At 39.8% G+C, this 26,296-nt stretch overlaps 11 non-coding genes across 11 annotated transcripts; all 11 read right to left on the reverse strand.

Moving 5' to 3' along the window:
* Positions 1–240: 240 nt before the first annotated feature.
* On the reverse strand, positions 241–456 carry LOC148069480 (small nucleolar RNA U3). The gene has a single exon (XR_015713055.1). It is a non-coding gene; the product is annotated as a small nucleolar RNA U3 (small nucleolar RNA).
* A 793-nt stretch (positions 457–1,249) lies between these two features.
* On the reverse strand, positions 1,250–1,465 carry LOC148069481 (small nucleolar RNA U3). Its single transcript, XR_015713133.1, has one exon. It is a non-coding gene; the product is annotated as a small nucleolar RNA U3 (small nucleolar RNA).
* A 2,434-nt stretch (positions 1,466–3,899) lies between these two features.
* On the reverse strand, positions 3,900–4,115 carry LOC148069482 (small nucleolar RNA U3). The gene has a single exon (XR_015713104.1). It is a non-coding gene; the product is annotated as a small nucleolar RNA U3 (small nucleolar RNA).
* Positions 4,116–6,037: 1,922 nt separating this feature from the next.
* LOC148069483 (small nucleolar RNA U3) lies at positions 6,038–6,253 on the reverse strand. Its single transcript, XR_015713113.1, has one exon. It is a non-coding gene; the product is annotated as a small nucleolar RNA U3 (small nucleolar RNA).
* Positions 6,254–7,417: 1,164 nt separating this feature from the next.
* LOC148069484 (small nucleolar RNA U3) lies at positions 7,418–7,633 on the reverse strand. Its single transcript, XR_015713114.1, has one exon. It is a non-coding gene; the product is annotated as a small nucleolar RNA U3 (small nucleolar RNA).
* A 1,518-nt stretch (positions 7,634–9,151) lies between these two features.
* LOC148069485 (small nucleolar RNA U3) lies at positions 9,152–9,367 on the reverse strand. The gene has a single exon (XR_015713036.1). It is a non-coding gene; the product is annotated as a small nucleolar RNA U3 (small nucleolar RNA).
* Positions 9,368–10,291: 924 nt separating this feature from the next.
* On the reverse strand, positions 10,292–10,507 carry LOC148069486 (small nucleolar RNA U3). The gene has a single exon (XR_015713115.1). It is a non-coding gene; the product is annotated as a small nucleolar RNA U3 (small nucleolar RNA).
* Positions 10,508–20,769: 10,262 nt separating this feature from the next.
* On the reverse strand, positions 20,770–20,985 carry LOC148069487 (small nucleolar RNA U3). The gene has a single exon (XR_015713037.1). It is a non-coding gene; the product is annotated as a small nucleolar RNA U3 (small nucleolar RNA).
* Positions 20,986–21,790: 805 nt separating this feature from the next.
* On the reverse strand, positions 21,791–22,006 carry LOC148069488 (small nucleolar RNA U3). Its single transcript, XR_015713046.1, has one exon. It is a non-coding gene; the product is annotated as a small nucleolar RNA U3 (small nucleolar RNA).
* A 679-nt stretch (positions 22,007–22,685) lies between these two features.
* On the reverse strand, positions 22,686–22,901 carry LOC148069489 (small nucleolar RNA U3). Its single transcript, XR_015713057.1, has one exon. It is a non-coding gene; the product is annotated as a small nucleolar RNA U3 (small nucleolar RNA).
* A 1,292-nt stretch (positions 22,902–24,193) lies between these two features.
* Positions 24,194–24,409, reverse strand: LOC148069490 (small nucleolar RNA U3). The gene has a single exon (XR_015713063.1). It is a non-coding gene; the product is annotated as a small nucleolar RNA U3 (small nucleolar RNA).
* Positions 24,410–26,296: the final 1,887 nt, after the last annotated feature.

A 26,296-nucleotide genomic window follows, 5' to 3' on the forward strand; every position in this document is an offset into this window, starting at 1 on the left:
CCAAAGATGAACTACTCGGCTGTGAGGCTTCGGTGCTTCAGGAGGCTTCATCTCACAATCACTAGTTTTTAGAGCTATAAAAGTCACTAGTCAATAATCTGTAGCTTTATTTGATGAGAATATTTTTGAACATAATTTGATTGTTTGTATAGTATATAAGAAAACATGATGCTTTTTGCTAGTACATCTAAATTACAAAACCATTCCCTTATTTAAATATTACATTAACAAGATAAAAGCACCACTCTGATCATATTCCTCCTCTCAATACTCCACAAGGAAGTAAAGAAGGATCATCAATGACAGTGAACATATGAAGTAAATCATTATTCTCTGTCTGCTTCATGCTCAGGAAGGAATATCATGACTCTTCATTGTGGTTAGTGACACCAAACACTCTAGAAACACATTTCTCAAGTTAACAGCTATAGAAATGATCCCTGAAAGTATAGTCTTAACTTAACTCTGCATGACAATCACACTCCATCCTCACAACAAACTATTTTATTCATGGTTTAATATAATTATTATTATATAACTATCAAAAAAAATTTACTCTAATGCAAACATACTACATGGGCTCAAGTCACGCTCCACTTACTTTTTATTTTACTACCATATTTTTTAAACATAAATGTCATCAGACACTTTAATAAGTGTTTTTTTTTATTGTATTATTAGAATTATTATGCTGTAGGTTTTAAAACAATGTTCCAGATAATCTTAGAAATATTCTTGTAGGTATTAATTAGTGATGGTTGATGAGGCCTCATGATACACCTGTGTAGTGAAAACACTGTATCATGATACATTAACTTCATTTTAAGGACACTAGATGTCACTGTGAATTTAAAATTTAACCAGGATCCATTATATTATTGGATTGTGGCCTAACATTGTAAAGAAGAGAGTGTCATCTAGTGGCCTTTCCAGATACACAACTGTATCTTGATACAGTGTCTTCACTATACAACTGTATCATGAAGCCTCATCAACCCATCACTAGTATTATTTACATTTATTGCTGTTGAAAAACAATGAACATGGAAACAGTTACAATTTTAGTGCCATAAATGTCACTATTGTAATTTAATTACCCTTTGTAAACATATTTTGATGAGAATGATCTTGAATATCATTTTGATTGTATGTTTAGTAAGTAAGGAAACTTACCTTGATTCTTTTTGCTAGTACATCTAAATTAGAAATCCATTCTGTCATTTAAAAGTTACATTTAGAAGATAAAATAACCACTCTGATCATATTCCTCCTCTCAATACTCCACAAGGAAGTAAAGACGGATCATCAATGACAGTGAACATATGAAGTAAATCATTATTCTCTGTCTGCTTCATGCTCAGGAAGGAATATCATGACTCTTCATTGTGGTTAGTGACACCAAACACTCTAGAAACACATTTCTCAAGTTAACAACTATAGAAATGATCCCTGAAAGTATAGTCTTAACTTAACTCTGCATGACAATCACACTCCATCCTTACAACAAACTACTAAAGTGACGGTTGATTAAACATTTAATTCTGGGATTCATTAAATTGCTCAGACATGAGGAAAAGCAAACAAATGCTTGGTGTGAATGTGAACATACAATAAAAACCCAATTCACATTTCACATGCTTTTCACTGATTGAAAAAAATAATGTAGTCAGTAATGTTTCAGATCATCTTAGAAATATTCTTGTAGGTAATAATTAGTGATGGTTGATGAGGCCTCATGATACAACTGTGTAGTGAAAACACTGTATCATGATATAATGTCTTAATTTTAAAGGCCACTAGATGAAACAGTTTGAATTATGCCAGGTTTCATTGGATTAGAACCAAAGACAGTAAAGAGAGACATCTATAATGTATATTCATCAACATGTCAGCATAGAGCAACAACGTAAATATTCCAGATCTGTTGTCCTAAGGCAGGTTAGATATCACAGAGTACAAGACATTATACATTACAGGTAACCATAGACACAGACCATAGACAAGTTACCTGTAGGTTAAGATTTTGAAAACTTTGGAATCCAAGAGAAAAGGAGAAAAAAAACATAAAGGTGAATAATCTAAGTGAGTGCATGTCTGGTTTGTTTTTAACCATTCTTTCAGTGCAATTTTAAATACTGAATAAGTGCCAAAGTTTCTGATATGGTAGCCTGTTCCATGACTGTGTGCCTCCAACATTTGGCCAAATTTAGTGCTGCGTCTCTGTACGTTGCAGTTCCCTCTGGTCAGTGCTCTGGTGTTAACTTGACTGCTATTATTATTTGTACTTATTAAACTCATCAAGGGTGGGGGAGCAAGTTTATTTAAAACTCTAAAAATGAGTCAAGCATCCATGAATATCTGATTATATGATCATAGAGAAGATCGATGCTTCTGCCTGGGTTTCCCACATTCTTGGTCACTGCTTAGAAAAATGTTGGAATACGAGTGTGTGCTGATCTACGGGAACCAAACAAGGCGGTGGTAATCGACAGCTGCCCACTGCCTCACATCAATGAGCTGCTGGCCAACCTGCGACGAGCCAAGGTATTTTCCACAATTGATCTGGCAAATGTGTATCAGCTGCCTCTCCACGAGCACAGCAGGGACATTACTGCCTTCATTACACACAAGTGTTTCTTGAGGGTTTGCAGGGTTCCCTACGGCTTGGCGTCAGCGCCCTCTGCTTTTCAAAAAGTGATGGCGACAATTCTACAGAGTGTACCTGGTGTACAAATCTACCTAGATGATCTGATCCTTTATGGGCCTGCTGATCACGTCCGTAGCCTCAGAACTGTCCTGCTCAAACTAAAAGAGACTGGGTTAGTCCTGAATGAAGACAAGAGCCATTTCAAACAGACTACGCTGCGGTTCCTTGGTCATGTCATCACTGAGGGGGGGATCCTGAGTGATCATGGACACATGCTTAAGGCCACTAGATGTTACTCTAAATTCAAAATTATACCAGGATACATTGAATTATTAGATTATACCCAAACATAGTAAAGGAGAGAGTGACATCTAGTGGCCTATCAAAATACACAGCAGTATCATGATACAATGTCTTCATTTTAAAGGCCACTAGATGACACTCAGTTTAAAATGATGTAGGGTTTAATTGAAATATTGGATTAGATCCTAACATTACAAAGAAGAGAGTGATATCTAGTGGCCTTTCAACATGAAGACACTATCATTATGCAACATCTTCACTACACAGCTGTTTCATGAAGCCTCATCAACTCATCACTAGTATTATTTACTTTTAATGCTGTTTAAAAACAGTGAACATTTAAATAGTTACTGTTTTTAGTAGTGATGTGTCCGACTGTGTCGAGGCTTCGAAGCGTGTGTCGAGTAGACCAGGAAGATTTTCATGAAGCGTGTTTTGAGGCGTGTGTTGGTTACATAGGTGGTGACGTAGTGATTATGTTCGAGGCCTCGCGAACCGGCCTGTCACGTGACCTGTTGGGTAATCGCTCTGGAACTTCCAAAGATGGTGAAATTATTAAAAAAAAAGAAACAAACTGAATCCAAGCACTGTTGAAAACTGCTTTTTAAATTATTTTTTATTATCAGAATCATTTGCACACAAAATATCCAATGCTCCCAATTGTCCACATGATGGCATGGTAGTGCAAATGAAGCCTCACGAAGCTTTGCTCCAAAGATGAACTACTCGGCTGGGAGGCTTCGGTGCTTCAGGAGGCTTCATCTCACAATCACTAGTTTTTAGAGCTATAAAAGTCACTTATCAATAATCTGTAGCTTTATTTGATAAGAATATTTTTGAACACAATTTGATTGTTTGTATAGTATAAGAAAACATGATGCTTTTTGCTAGTATATCTAAATTACAAAACCATTCCCTTATTTAAATATCACATTAACAAGATAAAAGAACCACTCTGATCATATTCCTCCTCTCAATACTCCACAAGGAAGTAAAGAAGGATCATCAATGACAGTGAACATATGAAGTAAATCATTATTCTCTGTCTGCTTCATGCTCAGGAAGGAATATCATGACTCTTCATTGTGGTTAGTGACACCAAACACTCTAGAAACACATTTCTCAAGTTAACAACTATAGAAATGATCCCTGAAAGTATAGTCTTAACTTAACTCTGCATGACAATCACACTCCATCCTCACAAACACACTATTGTATTCATGGTTTATTACAATTATTATTCTTTTATAACTCTGTAAAAAATAAATCATTTTAATGCAAACATACTCCATGGGCTCAAGTCACGCTCCACATACCTTTTACTTTACTAACATTTGTTTTTAAGCCTAAATGTCTTCAGACACTCTAATAAGTGATGAAGAGAATTATAAAGAAGATTAAGGTGTTTTAATTGTTTAGTGTATAGCATGGATCTAATACACAGAAAATGTAGCTTGCAGTGTGTAACATCACAGTGATAGAATGAACAATACAAACCTCCACATACTCACGCCACAGCTGTTTGTTCCTCTTTAAATTCTGCTCAAAAGGCACTTGATACAGTTGTTTCATCTGAACTTGATGTATTTTCAGGATGCGAGCCAGTGTTGAGAGGGAGACCTGATGGACATTATTGAAAATGCCTTCGTTATCAATGACGTTGACTTTAATTTCTGTGAGAGTTATTGAATTATTGTCTAGAACCATGTTTATGATGGTTCTTTCTTGTTCTTGTGAAAAATGATTCCAGGTTCCATTGAATTATTCTATTAGAGCCAAATATTATAAAGGAGAGAGTGACATCTAGTGGCCTTTCAAAATTCACAGAGGTATCATGAGGCTTCATCAACCCATTTATAGTTTTAATCTCATCTATTGCTGTTTCAAAACAATGAACGACAAGACAGTTAATGTTTTTAGATCCATAAATGTCACAATTTAATTTAATGACCCATTATGAACATTATTTTAATGAGGATATTCTAGATTAGAATTATAAGTATACAGGGACAATAAGATGTCAATCTACAGTATGTTGCTAGTATATCTAAATTCCAAATTCAATTTCTGGTTCACAGTGATACATTTTTGAAACATTCTACCAAAGTCAGAGAGAGTTCCAGCCATTTAGGTAACTGCTCTCATTTAAATGTTACATTAACAATGTTCTATCACTAATTAAAGTCAGTGACTCCATTTAGTTTTATTTAGAATTATTATTATTTTTATTATAAGCAAACAAAAAAGGTGTTTAACAATCAACATACAACAAGAACTGAACTCATGCTCCACAAACTTTTCACTGCTTTAATTACTTTACTTTTTTTTTTACTAAACATAGTCAGTCTCTAATAAGTGATAGATCTTTTTTTTATTGTATTATTAGAATTATTATTCTGTAGGTTTTAAAACAATGTTTCAGATCATCTTAGAAATATTATTTTAGTTATTAATTAGTGATGGTTGATGAGGCCTCATGATACAACTGTGTAGTGAAAACACTGTATCATGATACAGTAACGTCATTACTGGATGTCACTCTAAATTTAAATTACGCCAGGATTCATTAAATTATTGTATTTTACCCTAACGTTGTAAAGAAGAGAGTGTCATCTAGTGGCCTTTTAAAATACACAGCTGTATCATGATACAGTGTCTTTAATTTAAAGACCACTAGATGGCACTCTCAGTTTAAAATTGACGCCTGGTTTAATTTATATATTAGAATAGATCCTAACAATACAAGGAAGAGAGTGACATCTTGTGGCCTTTCAACATAAGGGCAGAGTATCATGAGACAGCTACACAACTGTTTCATGAAGCCTCATCAACCCATCACTATTATTATTTAAATGTATTGCTGTTGAAAAACAATGAACATTGAAAAAGTTTACAATTTTTAGTGCCATAAATGTCACTTAATGTGATTTAATAATAATTTGTAACCATTTTTTGATGAAAATATTATTTAATATAATTTTGATTGTATGTATAGTATATAAGAAACGTACCTTGATAGTTTTTGCTAGTACATCTAAATTACAAATCTATTCTCTTATTTGAATGTTACATTAACAAGACAAAAGAACCACTCTGATCATATTCCTCCTCTCAATACTCCACAAGGAAGTAAAGAAGGATCATCAATGACAGTGAACATATGAAGTAAATCATTATTCTCTGTCTGCTTCATGCTCAGGAAGGAATATCATGACTCTTCATTGTGGTTAGTGACACCAAACACTCTAGAAACACATTTCTCAAGTTAACAACTATAGAAATGATCCCTGAAAGTATAGTCTTAACTTAACTCTGCATGACAATCACACTCCATCCTCACAACAAGCTATTTTATTCATGGTTTAATATAGTTATATTTATTATTATAGGCCAACATTGTAAAGAAGAGAGTGCCATCTAGTGGCCTTTTAAAATACACAGCTGTATCCTGATACAGTGTCTTCTTTTTAAAGACCACTAGATGACACTCTCAGTTTAAAATTGACGCCAGGTTTAATTTAAATATTAGCTTAGGTTAGGTTAGGTTAAGTAGAACTTTATTGATCCCTCGGGAGGTCTCTTTCGGGAAATTGTTTATTCCAATTAGAAACAGCAATACAGACGATTATTCAGGCTTTTCCTTGAATTTCTCAAACTTCTGTGTTGTTCTCAGTATTATCTTGATCTTTAAAATATGTACTTTTTTGAGTATTGTTTCGATTGTTTAAGCGCTTTGTGACCCTGGTCTCGAAAAGCACTATATAAATAAATATTACTTACTCACTTACTTACTTATTCAAAAAAAATAAAAATAAGAACAAGAACAAAGAGAAATAAAAAGAAAGAACAAGATGACACAATCTAAGTCTAAAGATAAAGAACATATACGAATAAATAACAAAGACAAAGGATACAAAGATGAACATAGAATAGAATGTCAAGATACTTGGGCTCCACTCCGGCCCACAAACTCAGAATTGTACAATCTAACAGCCCGAGGAATGAATGAGTCCTTGAGTCTATTCGTTTTTCATCTGGGAAGGAGCAATCGTCAACTCCATCTGCTTCTCTGTTCACTAATGACAGTGTTCAGAGGAAGAATATAATATATTAGAATATTAGATTAGATCCTAACATTACAAAGAAGACAGTGCCACCTTGTGGCCTATCAACATAAGGGCAGTGTATCATGAGACAGCTACACTGTTTCACGAAGCCTCATCAACCCATCACTAGTTTTATTTACATATATTGCTGTTAAAAAACAATAAACATTGAAACAGTTTCAATCTTTAGTGCCATAAATGTCACTAAATGTGATTCATAATAGTTTGTAACCATATTATTTTGATGAGAATGTTCTTGAATATTTATAGTATATAAGAAAACTTAGCTTGATATATTTTGCTATAACATCTAAACTACAAACCCATACTCATTTAAAAGTTAAAATAACAAGATAATAGAACCACTCTGATCATATTCCTCCTCTCAATACTCCACAAGGAAGTAAAGAAGGATCATCAATGACAGTGAACATATGAAGTAAATCATTATTCTCTGTCTGCTTCATGCTCAGGAAGGAATATCATGACTCTTCATTGTGGTTAGTGACACCAAACACTCTAGAAACACATTTCTCAAGTTAACAACTATAGAAATGATCCCTGAAAGTATAGTCTTAACTTAACTATGCATGACAATCACACTCCATCCTCACAACAAACTATTTTATTCATGGTTTATTAGAATTATTATTATTTTATAACTCTGTAAAAAATAAATCATTTTAATGCAAACATACTCCATGGGCTCAAGTCACGCTCCACATACCTTTTACTTTACTAACATTTGTTTTTAAGCCTAAATGTCTTCAGACACTAATAAGTGATGAAGATGTATATAAAGAAGATTAAGGTGTTTTAATTGTTTAGTGTATAGCATGGATCTGATACACAGTAAATGTAGCTTGCAGTGTGTAACATCACAGTGATAGAGTGAACAATACAAACCTCCACATACTCACGCCACAGCTGTTTGTTCCTCTTCGAATTCTGCTCAAAAGTCACTTGATACAGTTGTTTCATCTGAACTTGATGTCTCTTCAGGATGCGTGTCAGTGTTGAGAGGGAGACCTGATGGACATTATTGAAAATGCCTTCGTTATTAATGACGTTGACTTAAATTTCTGTGAGAGTTATTGCATTATTGTCTACAACCATGTTCTCCCTCCTTGTCGCTCTCGCCCCTGAATCCTACGTGGAAAGATATACACAGGAACCAGTATCAACAGTGCTGATATGGTACATACTAAGCAGTTGATTACCTTTGTAGAAACATTTGTTTTTACCTGTTTTCTTGTCAAAATGCCCTGATCACAGATGCCACTGTAAACCTGCTAAGATTTGTCTGAACTCTCAGCATCAGTCCATGGTTCATCACATGATCAACTAATGTTGCCTGGATTTAATTGGATAAATTTGGTCCTCTCCTTCTTACGGCATGTATTCCTGGTTCTAGTCTTCCTCGTCTTCTTCCTGTTCTTCTCCCTCCACCTCTGGCATGACCTGTGCCTTCACCTCCTTCTCCTTCTCTTTGAATTCCTTCTATCATTCTTACTCTTCCTCACCTTACTCGTTCCATTATGGTAGAAGACAGGTGAACTCACCTGCTGCCTTTTTCTAGTTCTTGAACATGTGTCTCCAAATAAGCAACCATGTGTTGGTGCACCTGAGTGTTGTGTTTCACCAGCTACACAAGGAAGTGAAATCATAATATGCATCTGTGACTAATGTATACAAGTGTGTTTAGTGTTTTGCAATTTACTGTGTGTAGTCATTTGAAAAAGGAGTTTTGCTCTATGAGTGTAAGGTTTTTATAATTGTGTTATACTATTCATTTTAGTATTCATGAAATCCAAAAAAACTGTTATCACATTTATTGTTGTTTAAAAATAATGAATGGCAATATAGTTACTGTTTTAGATCCATACATGTGACAACATTTTGTTCAAAAAATCTTTGTAACATATTTAATGAGAATATTTGATTGCATGTATAGTACATAAGATAACTTTTCTTGATAATCTGCTGGTTTGTTCATATTAAAAATGTATTCTCTGTTTAATAGACACATGTGAAAAATTATGTTCAAATGTTTTGAGAATAACTCATTTAAATGTTACATTAACAAGATAAAAGAACCACTCTGATCATATTCCTCCTCTCAATACTCCACAAGGAAGTAAAGAAGGATCATCAATAACAGTGAACATATGAAGTAAATCATTATTCTCTGTCTGCTTCATGCTCAGGAAGGAATATCATGACTCTTCATTGTGGTTAGTGACACCAAACACTCTAGAAACACATTTCTCAAGTTAACAACTATAGAAATGATCCCTGAAAGTATAGTCTTAACTTAACGCTGCATGACAATCACACTCCATCCTCACAACAAACTATTGTATTCATGGTTTATTAGGATAATATTTATTAATGCTATTAGTATTATTATCATTATCATCTTATAACTCTAACAAAAAAAATGTCATTTTAATGCAAACATACTAAATGGGTTCAACTCATGTTCCACATACTTTTAACTACATATCTATATTGTTTTAATCCCAAATGTCTTCAGATAATAATTAATAATAATCAATAGAAGATGCAGATGAAGATGTAGATGAAGATGTTAAAATGTTATTATTAGATTTATACTACTGTAGGTTTTAAAACAATGTTCCAAATAGTCATAGAAAAATATTTGTAGGTATTAATTTGTTTTGGGTTGATGAGGCCTTAATGAAAAAACTGTGTAGGGTAACCATTGTATCATGATAAAGTGACTTCATTTTAAGGCCACTAGATGTCACTCTGAATTAAAATTATGCCAGGATTCATTAAATCATTGTATTATAGCCAAACATTGTAAAGAAGAGAGTGCCATCTAGTGGCCTTTCAACATGAGGGCAGTGTATCATGAGACAGCTACACAGCTGTTTCATGAAGCCTCTTTAACCCATCACTAGTTTTAATCTCATCTATTGTTGTTTAAAAACAATGAATTACAAGACAGTTAATGTTTATAGATCCATAAATGTCAATTTAATTTAATGACCCATTGTGAACAAATTATTTGGATGAGAATATTCTAGATTAGAATTATACAAGGATAACACGATGTCAATCTACAGTATGTTGCTAGTATACCTTAATTCCAAATTCAGTTTGTGGTTCAGAGTGACACACTTTTTGAAACATTTAGCTAAAGTCAGAGGGAGTTCCAAACAATTCAGTAATTGCTCTCAATTAAATGTTATATTAACAAGACAAAAGAACCACTCTGATCATATTCCTCCTCTCAATACTCCACAAGGAAGTAAAGAAGGATCATCAATGACAGTGAACATATGAAGTAAATCATTATTCTCTGTCTGCTTCATGCTCAGGAAGGAATATCATGACTCTTCATTGTGGTTAGTGACACCAAACACTCTAGAAACACATTTCTCAAGTTAACAACTATAGAAATGATCCCTGAAAGTATAGTCTTAACTTAACTCTGCATGACAATCACACTCCATCCTCACAACAAACTATTAAAGTGATGGTTGATTAAACATTTTATTTCTGTGATTCATTAAATTGCACAGACATGAGGAAAAGCAAACAAATGCTTGGTGTGAATGTGAACATACAACAAGAACACAATTCACACTTCAAATGCTTTTCCCTGATTGAAAAAAAGAAAATGTAGTTAGTAACTCATTCGAGTGATAGTAATTTTATTTAAAATGTTATTATTATTTTTGTGCTGCTGTATGTTTTCAAACAATGTTCCAATAATCTTAGAAAAATTCTTGTAGGTATTAATTAGTGATGGTTGATGAGGCCTCATGATACAGCTGTGTAGTGAGAACACTGTATCATGATATAATGTTTTAATTTTAAAGGCCACTAATGAAAATGATGCCAAGTTTCATTGAATTATTGGCTTAGAGCCAAAGATTGTAAAGACAGTGACATCTAGTGGCCTTTAACATGAAGGCACTATATCATGATAGAGTTTAAAAACAATGAATGACAAAACAGTTCATGTATTTAGAGCCATAAATGTCGCTAAATGTAATTTAACTATTTATTTATCTGAACCAGGACAATGCATATTCATCAACATGTCAGCATAGAGCAACAATGTAAATATTCCGGATCCGTTGTCCTAAGGCAGATAGATGACACAGAGTACAAGACATAATTCATTACAGGTAACCATAGACACAGACCATAGACAAGTAACCTGTAGGTTAAGATTTTGAAAACTTTTCAACCCAAGAGAAAAGGAGAAGAAAAACATAAAGGTGAATTATCTGTGAGTGCATGTCTGGTTTGTTTTTAATCATTCTTTCAGTGCAATTTTAAATACTGAATAAGTGTCAAAGTTTCTGATATGGTAGCCTGTTCCATGACTGTGTGCCTCCAACATTTGGCCAAATTTAGTGCTGCGTCTTTGTACGTTGCAGTTCCCTCTGGTCAATGCTCTGGTGTTAACTTGACTGCTATTATTATTTTTACTTATTAAACTCAACAAGGGTGGGGGAGCAAGTGTATTTAAAACTCTAAAAATGAGTCAAGCATCAATGAATATCTGATTATAAACAATGTCCAAGATGTTATATGTTGTGTTGAAGGCACCACTGAATAATATTATACTCTGTATGTATCTAGAGGAGGAGAAGAAGAAAAGCAGATGTTGTGATCCTGTACTTCCTGTTGAGGATGAATCGAATGGTGAAAGTTTTGTGAGCTACAAAGTCAAACTTGGCGATGGGGATTTCAACTAAGACGACGAGATGTCTGTGAACTGCGCCTGCAATGTTTCTACCGTGTCCGGGAGAACCGGTCATGCCGTTCGACATGTGGCTCCTTATCTGCAACAACAAAATGTTAGTTATGAATGTAACCAGGAATTCCTGGCCAAAAGCCTGCAAGAGAGCTACTAGACTTCATTGCCTTAGCGCTGATGGGCAGAGGATATTCTACTTGCTGCCGGATACGGGTACAAGTTTAGAAGATGCTGTGACAGCACCAGAGAGACATTTCTTGCCAAAAGTTAACGTCGTAGTGGAGCGGCATGCGTTTCAACAATGATAACAACTTCCACATGAGCTACCATGAGCTCTCATAGCTACCCAATGCCACTCACATCGATGAGCTGCTGGCCAACCTGCGATGAGCCAAGGTATTTTCCCCGATTGATCTGGCAAATGCATATCAGCTGCCTCTCCACAAGCACAGCAGGGACATTACTGCCTTCATTACATACAAGTGTCTCTACACTTTTTGCAGGGTTCCCTATGGCTTGGCGTCAGCGCCCTCTGCCTATCAAAAAATGATGGCGACAATTTCACAGGGTGTACCTGGTGTACAAATCTACCTAGATGATCTGATCCTTTATGGGCCTGATGATCACAACAGTAGCATCAGAACTGTCCTGCTCAAACTAAAAGAGACTGGGTTAGTCCTGAATGAAGACAAGTGTCATTTCAACCAGACTTCGCTACGGTTCCTTGTCATCACTGAGGGGGGGGGGAAACCTTAGCTGTGGACACATTGATGCAGTCCTGAATGCCCCGCCCCTTCTGATGCAGCTACTCTGAGGTTTTTCTCAGGCCTCGCGTCCTGGTATTCTAAATTTTTGCCAGGCTTTGCTACAGTTGTTTCCGCGATGCGTGAGTTTGCCAAAGAGACTGAATCATTCACATGGACCGAAGCTGCTCAAAGCAGTTTTGAGGCGGTTAAATAGCTCCTGCTAGGTAGTCTGGCCCTTGCCCTCTACGTACGTACAGTTGTCTCCACAGATGCAAGTGACTATGGCTTAGGTGAGGTTGTACCTGCATAGCCTCCTGCGTTGCTTGCCAGTCAAATGACAAAACGGCCTCCATTCATCCAGCTCCCCTGCAACCTGTCCAGCTTCCTAGGGGCCTGTGGCAGAAACTGGGTCTTGATAAAGTAGGGCCTTTTGAAACAGCTTCCCCTACCTGCCGTTACGCCATAACACTAACAGACTATTACACAAAGTGGCCTGAACTTGCCTTCTCCCAAAGTGACACGACAGCAGATGTTGTAAAGTTCCTGATGTCCACTTTCAGTCGCCATGGCAACCCTAAGTGCATCGTCACCGATAACGGACCTCAGTTGACCTCTGCTGAGTTCATGGACTCCCACAACATGCCACTTCATCCGCTTCACCTCATGAACTGCTCTATGGCTGTCAAATGCGCACCAAGTTGTACATTCTACCTCTACCTCTCACTGGGATGCCTTCACCTACAAAAGTACGCAACACAGTAGAGAGGAATCAAGACAAAATGAAGCGCCACACTGATTCAAGGCGAGGTGCACATGATCCTCCATTTCAGGAGGAAGAGAAGGTGAGAATAAGGATTCCTTGACCAACACCTAAAGTTTAACACGAGATTCTCCCCACCTGTGCTAGTGGAAAAGCAGGTGGGTGCAAACACCTTCCAACTGATGAACAAGTGATGGAAAACTGACCTGACCTGGCCCGCGTTCCACTTGGACCTGATGATGGACACAGACTCCTTACCACAATCACAGGGCCCTGCACAGAGTTCCCAACTACCTGCACACTCTAGAGTCAAGCCTAAGTGGCTTCACATTTTGTTTTTGCATGAACGTACAAAACGGTGTCATCAGCATATAACTTTACATCGCTACACACATCAGGTAGATTATTGACATATAGACTTAATAAAATTTGTCCGACTACTGAGCCTTTCACCAGCAGTGCATGCAAGAAAGGCAGATTGTGAATTTTCTATTTGTTCTGCTTGTTTTCTGAACCACGGATATGATTTTATAACTGAAGTTGTTTTAATGTAAACTTATTTTAACAAAGTGTAGTCAGTCACTAATAAATGATAGATCTTTGTTTTTAATTGTATTATTAGGTTTATACTACTGTAGGTTATTAAAAAGAAAAAAAAGTTTTTTGATAACGCCTCATGATACAGCTGTGTAGTGAAGAAACTGTATCATGATATAGTAAGTTCAATTTAAGGCCACTAGATTTCACTCTAAACTTTGAATTATGCCGGGATTCATGTGCTGTGTCTCAAATCGCATACTTGCGTACTCAAAGTTAGTATTTTTAGTGCGTAAGTGCATCTCAATTGTTAGTACGCCAATTTAAATAAAATTTAAATTTAAATTGGCGTACTAAAACTGCCACAAAACTGAGTATGGATCGATGGACACTATCTACCCCAAAACGGCCGCCAGTGACGTTCACGTTGTAAACGGAAGTTACGTCATATATACATATGATATATATATATATATATATATATATATATTCATATATCTACAGGTGCATTTTCAGCCAGCAGTTGAATGATGAGACGTCTATAGTGATAATATCTGCGTAAATATCTCGCGAATATTTAGTTTCTAATATTTTTTCTTTATTTCTTCTCCCAAACTTGCAAAACTTGCTGTCAGCGTGTGTCAGTGATAGTGTTCCTACAGCTGGTTGCAACCATTGTTAAATAGAAGTAGAAGAAGAAGCTGTTGCGTCATTTCCTGTTAGTGCGTAGCGGCAGTGTTTGATTTGAGAAATACTATCTGTCAAGAATTTGTTACTAGTTAGTACGTAGACTATCCTGATGCATACTAACTTCTAGTATACTAAGAGAAGTATGCGATTTGAGACTCTATTATCCTTGTCTTGTTTACTTCCTCTTCTGCTCATGACATGATTGCCCTGATTTGTGTCACCTGTGTCTTCGTCTCACCTGATCACAGTTCCCCTCGATTGTTGTGTTCAAAACCCCTGAGTTATCTATCATAACCTCAGGTTCTACGAATTGGTGCGAAGCCCTCTAACGGCTTTGCTATTGGTTTACCCCGAGGCACCGCCTCGTCTCTTAGAAAGCTTAATGAACTCGCCACCCAGCAGGGGGCAGTCCACTTCCTTTAAAGGAGGGAAACACCCGCTGCACTTCCTCCAACTGAAAACTCAGCGAGAGGGGCGGCCGCTGGGCGACGAGGTTAAAGGGCTTTGCACCAATTCGTAGAACCTGAGGTTATGATAGATAACTCAGGGGTTCTACTTCATATTGGTGCTCTGCCCTCTAACGGCTTCGCTATTGGTTTAAACCCAAGGTGAAGCCTGACGGGATAAATGTACCCCCAGCTGGACGCCGCTCCTGAAGCAACATCGCTAGGGCCCCGCCAGCCCAGGAACCAAGTCTACTGGAGCCGTGGGCCTCGAGGGGGTCACAGCAGCGCTCAAAACTGTATGAGCTACTGATCCCGCCGTCATGTCGAGGAGATGGGCATTAGCAAAGGTTGACGTGGATGCCCAAGAAGCAGCTGAGCAGATGTCCTCTGCTGCCACACCCATTAAAAGAGCCACTGAGGCTGACACACCAAGGGTGGAATGTGCCCTCAGTCCGTTAGGAGCAGATCCCACCGCTGCTTGGTAGGCCCGGATAATAGCCGATCTCACCCAATGAGAAAACCTCTGGGAGGAGATCGCCTCACCCCGGCGGCATCTACTGCGGCAGATGAATAGGGCATCAGAGCGCATAAACGCAGCCACCCGCAACAATGACACCAAAGACTCCTCGACGCCAAGAAAAGACACTCAGGGCTAGTGGAGAGAGCACAAAGCTCACTCGCTCTCCTCGTGGTTGTTAGTGTCAGAAGGAGCGATACCTTGTAAGACAAGATATCCAGTGGGACTTGGTCAAGAGGCTCGAAGGTCGGGCCTGTGAGAGAGTCCAGTACCAACTGGAGATCCCACTGAGGGCTGGAAGGCCTTGCAGGAGGTCGAAGCCTGCAGGCACCCCGTAAGAAAAACGCGCCAACAGAGGGTGGGCGCGAGCCGAAGCACCCTCAACCCGACATGCCTCGTTGCTGTGGCTGATGCGAACTCTCAGTGTCGCCAAAGTCCGTCCGCTATCCAGCAAAAGTTGCAGGAAAGACAGGACAGCAGAGACCAAACAGGAGCTGGGGTCCAAGGGAGAAAATCCCCCACTTCGAGGCATAAAGCCTGCGTGTAGACGGGGCACGGCGTGTGGAGAACGCCCGGGTCCAAAGTCCCGCTCAGCTCGTCCCGTGCAGGTGCCACACTTTGAGAGGCCCGCCCAGGGCAGCAGGGGCCCAAGGGATGGCCCACGGGTCCCTGACCGTCTTGCGCACCAGGGAGTCTGGTGCTACCAGTATTAACCTCAGCCCCTCCCGCCTCGTCCTCCGAACTAAGGGGAGGAGGAGCCGCGGAGGAGGGAAGGCGAACAGTAGTCCGGCCGGCCAACTCAAGTGGGCTAAAGCGTCCACACCTAGTGGGGGGAAATCCGATGCCCTGAGGGAGAACCAGAGAGGACATCTGAAGCTCTCCTTGCTGGCGAAGAAGTCTGCCACCGGGTGACCGAACCGTGACCATATCTCGGCTCTCCACTGTCTCGGACAGACCCCATTCGTCGTGGACGGCCCCCACCCGACAGTCTGTCTGCTACTGCGTTCAGCTCGCCCGGTACATGCTGAGCTCTGAGAGAAAGCAAGTGACGGTCTGCCCACAGCCAAATCTTCTTTGCCACACTCAGAAGGGCTGGATCTGGCTCCACCTTGGCGATTTATGTACGCCACGGCGGTGGAGCTGTCGGATAGCACTTGGACATTGGAGCGTGACAGTTGGGGAGAGAGGTGAAGCAGGACGTTGTAAATTGCCTTTAGCTCTAGCAAGATTATGTGACTGTACACTGGTCTACCCCGCTGGCGTAGGCCTGACCCGAGGTGCCTCCCCAACCTGTCAGAGAAGCGTCTGTGAACACCTGAGTGTAAAGAAGGACGCAACCAATGGAACTCTCCGTCTGAGGTTGGCTAGAGAGTCCCAAAAACTGGATGTCCTGCAAAACCCAAGCGGGAAGGCGCACTTTTCGACCCTGTTCCCGCTTGAGGTCTAGCTTGAAACGACCAAAACATCTCTGAAGCTACCTCATATGCAGCAAGTACAGCTGAATATGTGAGCTGCGTGAGCCCCAGGAGGGACAACAGTGCCTGCTGTCGTCACATGACGCCGAGCTACCAGCAACTGTGTTGTCAGTCGGAGAATGGGCTGGATACGCACGTCCGGGAGACGCGTATCCCTTCCCTGTGCTCAACAGTACCCCCTGGTAAACTAACTGTTGAACTGGAGTCAGAGCGCTCTTGCTGAGGTTCACCATGAACCCCAGGGTGGCAATATGGCTCAACACCTTCTGTGTGTGAGTGTAACTTTCTGCCTCTGACCGGGAGGTCCAGTATGGGTCTCCAACCCCCGAACTTCTTTGGCACAAGGAAGTACCGGGAGTAAAACCCTGTCATCATCTCTGCTGCAGGAAACAGGATAATTTTTCCTGCTCCGCCCGTATGTCCAGAGAATCCCTGAAAGACGCGGGGGTTGACGGGCAAAATTGGAGCGCATAGCCCCGCCTGATTACTTCCCTCTGAGATCTGAAATGAAGTAAAACCAGGTGACTCCAAGCCGAATAATGTTTTGTCAGAACCACAGCCCTGACGAACTTTGGGTTGTCCTCCGGCCCGCCCCCGGGAACGTCCCAGAGCGGGCCATAGATGAAAGGGCATCACACAAGCCGCTTCTCTATCTCTTGAATCAACAGAGCATGTACCCGAGCTGGATTCACTCCAGGACCCCACTCTCGTACATAAAATCCGGCTCTGTGGGAGAAACCTCAGATGCGTCTTGCACGTACCCTTTCCCCCCCGGAAGTCTCCCCAGCTCCCCGAGCACTCCTTAGTGTCACAGGAGCTGACAAAACCTGAGATGTGGAGGAGAATTTAAGGAGAGGAGGACAACAAGGAGGACAAGAGGAGATGTGCTGGAGAATTTAACCGGAGCTGATGTGAGTTCAGAACAGGTCGCGCGCGCGTCGGCACCGCATCACTCACCGCGTCCAGTACATTCTCAAGCTCTGCTGGTGGTCCTGACCTACTCATTACTCGTGAGATCCGATCGCCACGCACCTCTCCAGATGATCGGCCAGAAGGGGCGAAAGCTCCTTGCCCCTCGCCTGGTCTCAGAACGGCTAGAAAACTTGTTGCGTCAGTTCCATGGCTCTTTCTCTTTTCCGCCGCCATACGTGATGTCCTCCACGGTGCCAGTGCTTGTTGACAGCGCTGTGGGGGAAGGAACAGCCTCCGGTCAACATAGACATGTCCGGAATAGTTCCACTCAAATCATCAGCTGTCAAGCTCTGTCGGGCACGAGCGCTGGTCGAAGCGGAAGTAAACACCGCTGAAGCCGGTCTCGCGGACCTCTGCTCGTTTGGAAATAAAACACACATGGTTGAGTCTGCCCTTCATTCGTGTGGACAGACTCCATTATTACAGTCTCGGCATGACCCGGACGAAGGGGTTTAACACCTCCTTCGAACTGTGTTCTGAGAGGAAACTCTTGCCGTCTATGAACGGCGAAGCATGTTAGCTGAGCATTAGCGGCGAAAGTTTCTAATGACGCCTGTGAATACGTCACACTTACAGGCGGAAACACATGCACACTACTAACATCTCTCTCAGAACGAACCACAGAAACGTCATACGTTCTCTTGTTTTATTTCTTATAAATGCCCTTGAATGAATAGGGGGGAGGAGGGCTCCCCCGAAAAGATGCCTCGCCGCTGCTGCAGGTCCCTCGGCCGCTGACTCTGCTACGGATGCTGGCTCTCTGGCTCCCGCTGCGGGTCTTGGCGACGCCCATTCGTCGCCCGCCGTCGATGTTGTTGGTGCTGCTGGGCTGGCTGGCTCTGGTGACGCTTCCCCCCAGCACCAGATGATGAGGCCGACGAACGGGATCTCCGTCTCCGAGCGCCGTATCCCCGTCGCGGCTCGTCATAACGCCCATGCAGGTGATGGCGGAGCTGCGCTGACTCCTGCTGCGCCGCCTCCTGGCGGGCTATTCCTCTTAAGTGCGTCTGTTCCATGGCGTTTCTCTGCCGCCAAATGTGACGCCATCCATGGCGCCGGGATTTTTTGACAACGCTCATCAGCTGTCAAGCCCCGTCAGACCAGCGCATGTCAACACGGAAGTGAAGTAAACACAGCTGATTAAGCCGGTCTCGTGGACATTTGCTTATCTGGAAACAAACACATGATTGAGTCTGCCCTTCGTTCGTGTGGACAGACTCCGTTATTACAGTCTCGGCATGACCCGGACGAAGGGGTTTAACACCTCCTTCGAACTGTGTTCTGAGAGGAAACTCTCGCCGTCTATGAACGGCGAAGCATGTTAGCTTAGCATTAGCGGCGAAAGTTTCTAATGACGCCTGTGAATGCGTCACACTCACAGGCGGAAACACATGCACACTACTAACATCTCTCTCAGGTGAACCCGTCGAGTGCACTGCAGGAGGGCCATGTGGCCTGCAAGAGATACTTACCTGGGTCACTCTGGCATACCTTATGGCCGACTCCATGCAGCGAGCCAGTCGTCCTCCTTTTCGACGTCTGTTCACGATCGAGGGACGATCAGCTCGACTCATCAGGGTCCAACAATCTTTTTCTTCTCACCACATTGGAACGTGAGCTTGTCGAGTGCACCGCACAGGACTGCCATGTTGTTTGTTTTTCTTAAACAACATTGCATTAACCTGTCTTGATCATAATCATTATCTCTGAGGCGGCGTGGGTCGACAAGCCTCGAACGCTTCCCGTCACTGTCAAGAGCCGTGGGAAGCGCTCGGCAGGTGCACTTCATGCACACACATTGTTTACTTCAATATTCATTCGCCATCATTACATTCCACTGTCAGGAGCTTTCTCGCTGAGTTGTAAGGGAGGAAGTGCGGAAGGTGTTTCCCGCCTTTATAGGAAGTGGACTGCCCCCTGCTGGGTGTCTTTTTTGCCATCTCTTTTTCTTAATTAAATTAGTTTACTCTTCATTCCGGATTCCTGCCTTGAGACCTGTAACTATTTGTATATTATATAAAAAAACTTGATTTGATGCTTTTTGCTTGTACATTTAAATTAAAAATAAATTCTCTCTTTCACGGTCACACATTTTAGAAACAATCTATCAAAGTCAAATGTTGTGTTGAGTTTAACTCAAGTTGTAACTGCATGATCTAAATTAGTGATGTGTCCGACTGTGTCGAGGCTTCGAAGCGTGTGTCGAGTAATCAAGGAAATTTTTCATGAAGCGTGTATCGAGGCGTGTGTTGGTTACGTAGGTGGTGACGTAGTGATGACGTTCAAGGCCTCGCGAACCGGACCGTCACGTAACTGGTTCGAGCAGCGCTGCTTGAACCGGCTCGTCACGTGACCGGTTCGGTAATCGCTCGGGAACTTCCAAAGCTGGTGAAATAATAATAAAAATAAAAAAAGTCTGAAGCAAAGCACTGTTGCTTTTTTGGAATAAAATATAATAGGTTATTCAGAAAACAAGTTAGTCAAGCACATTTTTTTATTATCACAATCATTTGCGCACAAAATATCCAATGCTCCCAATTGTCCACATGATGGCATGGTAGTGCAAATGAAGCCTCACGAAGCTTTGCTCCAAAGATGAACTACTCGGCTGTGAGGCTTCGGTGCTTCAGGAGGCTTCATCTCACAATCACTAGTTTTTAGAGCTATAAAAGTCACTAGTCAATAATCTGTAGCTTTATTTGATGAGAATATTTTTGAACATAATTTGATTGTTTGTATAGTATATAAGAAAACATGATGCTTTTTGCTAGTACATCTAAATTACAAAACCATTCCCTTATTTAAATATTACATTAACAAGATAAAAGCACCACTCTGATCATATTCCTCCTCTCAATACTCCACAAGGAAGTAAAGAAAGATCATCAATGACAGTGAACATATGAAGTAAATCATTATTCTCTGTCTGCTTCATGCTCAGGAAGGAATATCATGACTCTTCATTGTGGTTAGTGACACCAAACACTCTAGAAACACATTTCTCAAGTTAACAACTATAGAAATGATCCCTGAAAGTATAGTCTTAACTTAACTCTGCATGACAATCACACTCCATCCTCACAACAAACTATTTTATTCATGGTTTAATATAATTATTATTATATAACTATCAAAAAAAATTTACTCTAATGCAAACATACTACATGGGCTCAAGTCACGCTCCACTTACTTTTTATTTTACTACCATATTTTTTAAACATAAATGTCATCAGACACTTTAATAAGTGTTTTTTTTTTTTTATTGTATTATTAGAATTATTATGCTGTAGGTTTTAAAACAATGTTCCAGATAATCTTAGAAATATTCTTGTAGGTATTAATTAGTGATGGTTGATGAGGCCTCATGATACACCTGTGTAGTGAAAACACTGTATCATGATACATTAACTTCATTTTAAGGACACTAGATGTCACTGTGAATTTAAAATTTAACCAGGATCCATTATATTATTGGATTGTGGCCTAACATTGTAAAGAAGAGAGTGTCATCTAGTGGCCTTTCCAGATACACAACTGTATCTTGATACAGTGTCTTCACTATACAACTGTATCATGAAGCCTCATCAACCCATCACTAGTATTATTTACATTTATTGCTGTTGAAAAACAATGAACATGGAAACAGTTACAATTTTAGTGCCATAAATGTCACTATTGTAATTGAATTACCCTTTGTAAACATATTTTGATGAGAATGATCTTGAATATCATTTTGATTGTATGTTTTGTATGTTTATTAAGTAAGGAAACTTACCTTGATTCTTTTTGCTAGTATATCTAAATTTTAACCCATTCAGTCATTTAAATGTTAGATTAACAAGATAATAGAACCACTCTGATCATATTCCTCCTCTCAATACTCGACAAGGAAGTAAAGAAGGATCATCAATGACAGTGAACATATGAAGTAAATCATTATTCTCTGTCTGCTTCATGCTCAGGAAGGAATATCATGACTCTTCATTGTGGTTAGTGACACCAAACACTCTAGAAACACATTTCTCAAGTTAACAACTATAGAAATGATCCCTGAAAGTATAGTCTTAACTTAACTCTGCATGACAATCACACTCCATCTTCACAACAAACTATTTTATTCATGGTTTAATATAATTATTATATTTATTATTTAACTGTAGAAAAAAGGTTGTCTCAATGTGAACATGCAACAAGAACACAATTCAGACTCCATATGCTTTTCACTGCATGACTTAAAAAAACTAAACTAGACTTAGTCACAAAATCTGTAGATTTTTAGAACAATGTTCCAGATAATCTCAGAAATATTCTTGTGTCATGATACAGTAACTTCATTTTAAGGCCACTAGATGTCACTCTAAATTTTAAAATAACACCAGGTTTAATTTAAATATTAGAATAGATCCTAACAATACAAAGAAGAGAGTGACATCTAGTGGCCTTTCAACGTGAAGGCAGTGTATAATGAGACAGCTACACGGCTGTTTCATGAAGCCTCATTAATCCATCACTATTATTTTACTATTGAAAAAAATTAACATTGAAACAGTTACAATTTTTAGTGCCATAAATGTCACTAAATGTGATTTAATAATAGTTTGTAACCATATTATTTTGATTATAATGTTCTTGAATATCATTTCCATTTCATATATAGTATATAATAAAACTTACCTTGATACATTGCTAGTACATTAAATTACAAATCCATTGTCATTTAAATGTTATATTAACAAGATAAGAGAACCACTCTGATCATATTCCTCCTCTCAATACTCCACAAGGAAGTAAAGAAGGATCATCAGTGACAGTGAACATATGAAGTAAATCATTATTCTCTTTCTGCTTCATGCTCAGGAAGGAATATCATGACTCTTCATTGTGGTTAGTGACACCAAACACTTTAGAAACACATTTCTCAAGTTAACAACTATAGAAATGATCCCTGAAAGTACATCCTTAGCGGTTTCCGACTTCCATGGCCACCGTCCTGCTGTCTATATCGACCAACACCTGGAGAGGGAGTGAAAAGGCTCGGAGGGTGGCCGAGCCTGGTGCCTCAAAATCGGACAAGGTTGGAGTGGATGACCGCTGATAACTCTGGTTATAGTTCTCTGCATGACAATCACACTCCATCCTCACAACAAACTATTGTATTCATGGTTTATTAGAATTATTATTATTTTATAACTCTGTAAAAAATAAATCATTTTAATGCAAACATACTCCATGGGCTCAAGTCACGCTCCACATACCTTTTACTTTACTAACATTTGTTTTTAAGCCTAAATGTCTTCAGACACTAATAAGTGATGAAGATGTATATAAAGAAGATTAAGGTGTTTTAATTGTTTAGTGTATAGCATGGATCTGATACACAGTAAATGTAGCTTGCAGTGTGTAACATCACAGTGATAGAGTGAACAATACAAACCTCCACATACTCACGCCACAGCTGTTTGTTCCTCTTCGAATTCTGCTCAAAAGGCACTTGATACAGTTGTTTCATCTGAACTTGATGTATTTTCAGGATGCGAGCCAGTGTTGAGAGGGAGACCTGATGGACATTATTGAAAATGCCTTCGTTATCAATGACGTTGACTTTAATTTCTGTGAGAGTTATTGCATTATTGTCTAGAACCATGTTCTCCCTCCTTGTCGCTCTCACCCCTGAATCCTACGTGGAAAGATATACACAGGAATCAGTATCAACAGTGCTGATATGGTACATACTAAGCAGTTGATTACTTTTGTAGAAACATTTGTTTTTACCTGTTTTCTTCTCAAAATGCTCTGATCACAGATGCCACTGTGAACCTGCTAAGATTTGTCTGAACTCTCAGCATCAGTCTATGGTTCACCACATGATCAACTATTGTTGCCTGGATTTCATTGGATACATTTGGTCCTCTCCTTCTTACGGCATGTATTCCTGCTTCTAGTCTTCCTCGTCCTCCACCTCTGGCATGACCTGTGCCTTCACCTCCTTCTCCTTCTCTTTGAATTCCTCCTTTCATTCTTTCTCTTCTTCGCCTTACTCGTTCCATTATGGTAGAAGACAGGTGAACTCACCTGCTGCCTTTTTCTAGTGCTTCAACTTGATTGGTGCGTCTACATTGAAGCAACCATGTGTTGGTTCACCTGAGTGTTGTGTTAAACCAGTTACATCATGAGTTTGGTCATTTGAAAGTCAGTGCTTTGGAATTTACTAGGATGTTAACTCATTTAATTGTTATATTTCCAAGATAAAAGAACCACTCTGATCATATTCCTCCTCTCAATACTCCACAAGGAAGTAAAGAAGGATCATCAATGACAGTGAACATATGAAGTAAATCATTATTCTCTGTCTGCTTCATGCTCAGGAAGGAATATCATGACTCTTCATTGTGGTTAGTGACACCAAACACTCTAGAAACACATTTCTCAAGTTAACAACTATAGAAATGATTCCTGAAAGTATAGTCTTAACTTAATGCTGCATGACAATCACACTCCATCATCACAACAAACTATTAAAGTGATGGTTGATTAAACATTTTATTTTTATGATTAATTAAATTGCACAGACATGAGGAAAAGCAAACACATGCTTGGTGTGAATGTGAACATACAACAAGAACACAATTCACACTGCTTTTCACTGATTGAAAAAAAGAAAATGTAGTCAGTAACTCTTTCAAGTGATAGTAATTTCTATTTAAATGTTATTATTAGTTTTGTGCTGCTGTAGGTTTTCAAAAAATGTTCCAGATATCTTACAAAAATTCTTGTAGGTATTAATTAGTGATGGTTGATGAGGCCTCATGATACACCTGTGTAGTAAAGACACTGTATCACGCTATAATGTCTTAATATTAAAAGCAACTAGATGGCACTGTCAGTTTGAAAATGATGCATGGTTTCATTGAATTATTGGATTAGAACAAAAGATTGTAAGGAGAGTCACATCTAACAGCCTTCGATATGAAGGCACCTTATCATGATATGAATTAAAATCAATGAATTAAAGCCATAAATGTCGCTAAATGAAATTGAATTATTTATTTATTTAAACTAGGACAATGCATATTTATCTACATGTCAGCATAGACCAACAACGTAATTATTCCGGAGTTAGCACAATAGCTAATTTTCATCCGTTGTCCTAAGGCAGGTTAGATAACACAGAGTACAAGACATTATACATTACAGGTAACCATAGACACAGACCATAGACAAGTTACCTGTAGGTTAAGATTTTGAAAACTTTGGAACCCAAGAGAAAGGGATAAAAAAACATAAAGGTGGGTAATCTCAGTGAGTGCATGTCTTGTTAATTTTAAACCATTCTTTCAGTGCAATTTTAAAAACTGAATAAGTGTCCATTTTTTCTGATATGGTAGCCTGTTCCATGACTGTGTGCCTCCAACATTTGTTCTTACTTTAAATTATTAACCTCATCAAGGGTGGGGGAGCAAGTTTACTTAAATCTCTAAAAATGAGTCAAGCATCCATGAATATCTAATAATATGATCATAGAGAAGATCGATGCTTCTGCCTGGGTTTCCCACATCGTGGTCACTGCTAAGAAAAATGGTGGAATACGGGTGTGTGCTGATCTACGGGAACCAAACAAGGCGGTGGTAATCGACAGCTACCCACTGCCTCACATCGATGAGCTGCTGGCCAACCTGCGACGAGCCAAGGTATTTTCCACGATTGATCTGGCAAATGCGTATCAGCTGCCTCTCCACGAGCACAGCAGGGACATTACTGCCTTCATTACACACAAGCCTCTGTTCAGGGTTGCAGGGTTCCCTACGGCTTGGCGTCAGCGCCCTCTGCTTTTCAAAAAGTGATGGCGACAAGTGTACCTGGTGTACAAATCTACCTAGATGATCTGATCCTGTATGGGACCACGCCTGCTGATCCTGCCTGACCGTAGACACATTGATGCAGTCCTGAATGCCCCGCCCCCTCTTGATGCAGCCACTCTGAGGTCTTTCTCAAGCCTCACGTCCTGGTATTCTAAACTTTTGCCAGGCTTGGCTACAGTTGTTGCCCAGATGCGTGAGTTTGCCAAAGAGACTCAATCATTCACATGGACTGAAGCTGCTCAAAACAGTTTTGAGGAGGTTAAAAAGGTAGCTAGTCTGGCCCTTGCCCTCTACGACCCTCACTCAGCTCAGGTGTCTCCACAGATGCAAGTTACTATGGTTTGGGTGAGGTTGTACCTGCATAGCCTCCTGCGTCGCTTGCCAGTCAAATCCGGTTCCCCTGCAACCTGTCGAGCTTCCCGAGGGCCATGGCAGAAACTGGGTCTTGATATAGTAGGGCCTTTTGAAAAAGCTTCCCCTAGCTGCCATTATGCCAT

Source organism: Callionymus lyra, chromosome 11, assembly GCF_982586985.1.
Source record: "Callionymus lyra chromosome 11, fCalLyr1.hap1.1, whole genome shotgun sequence".
NCBI lineage: Eukaryota > Metazoa > Chordata > Actinopteri > Syngnathiformes > Callionymidae > Callionymus > Callionymus lyra.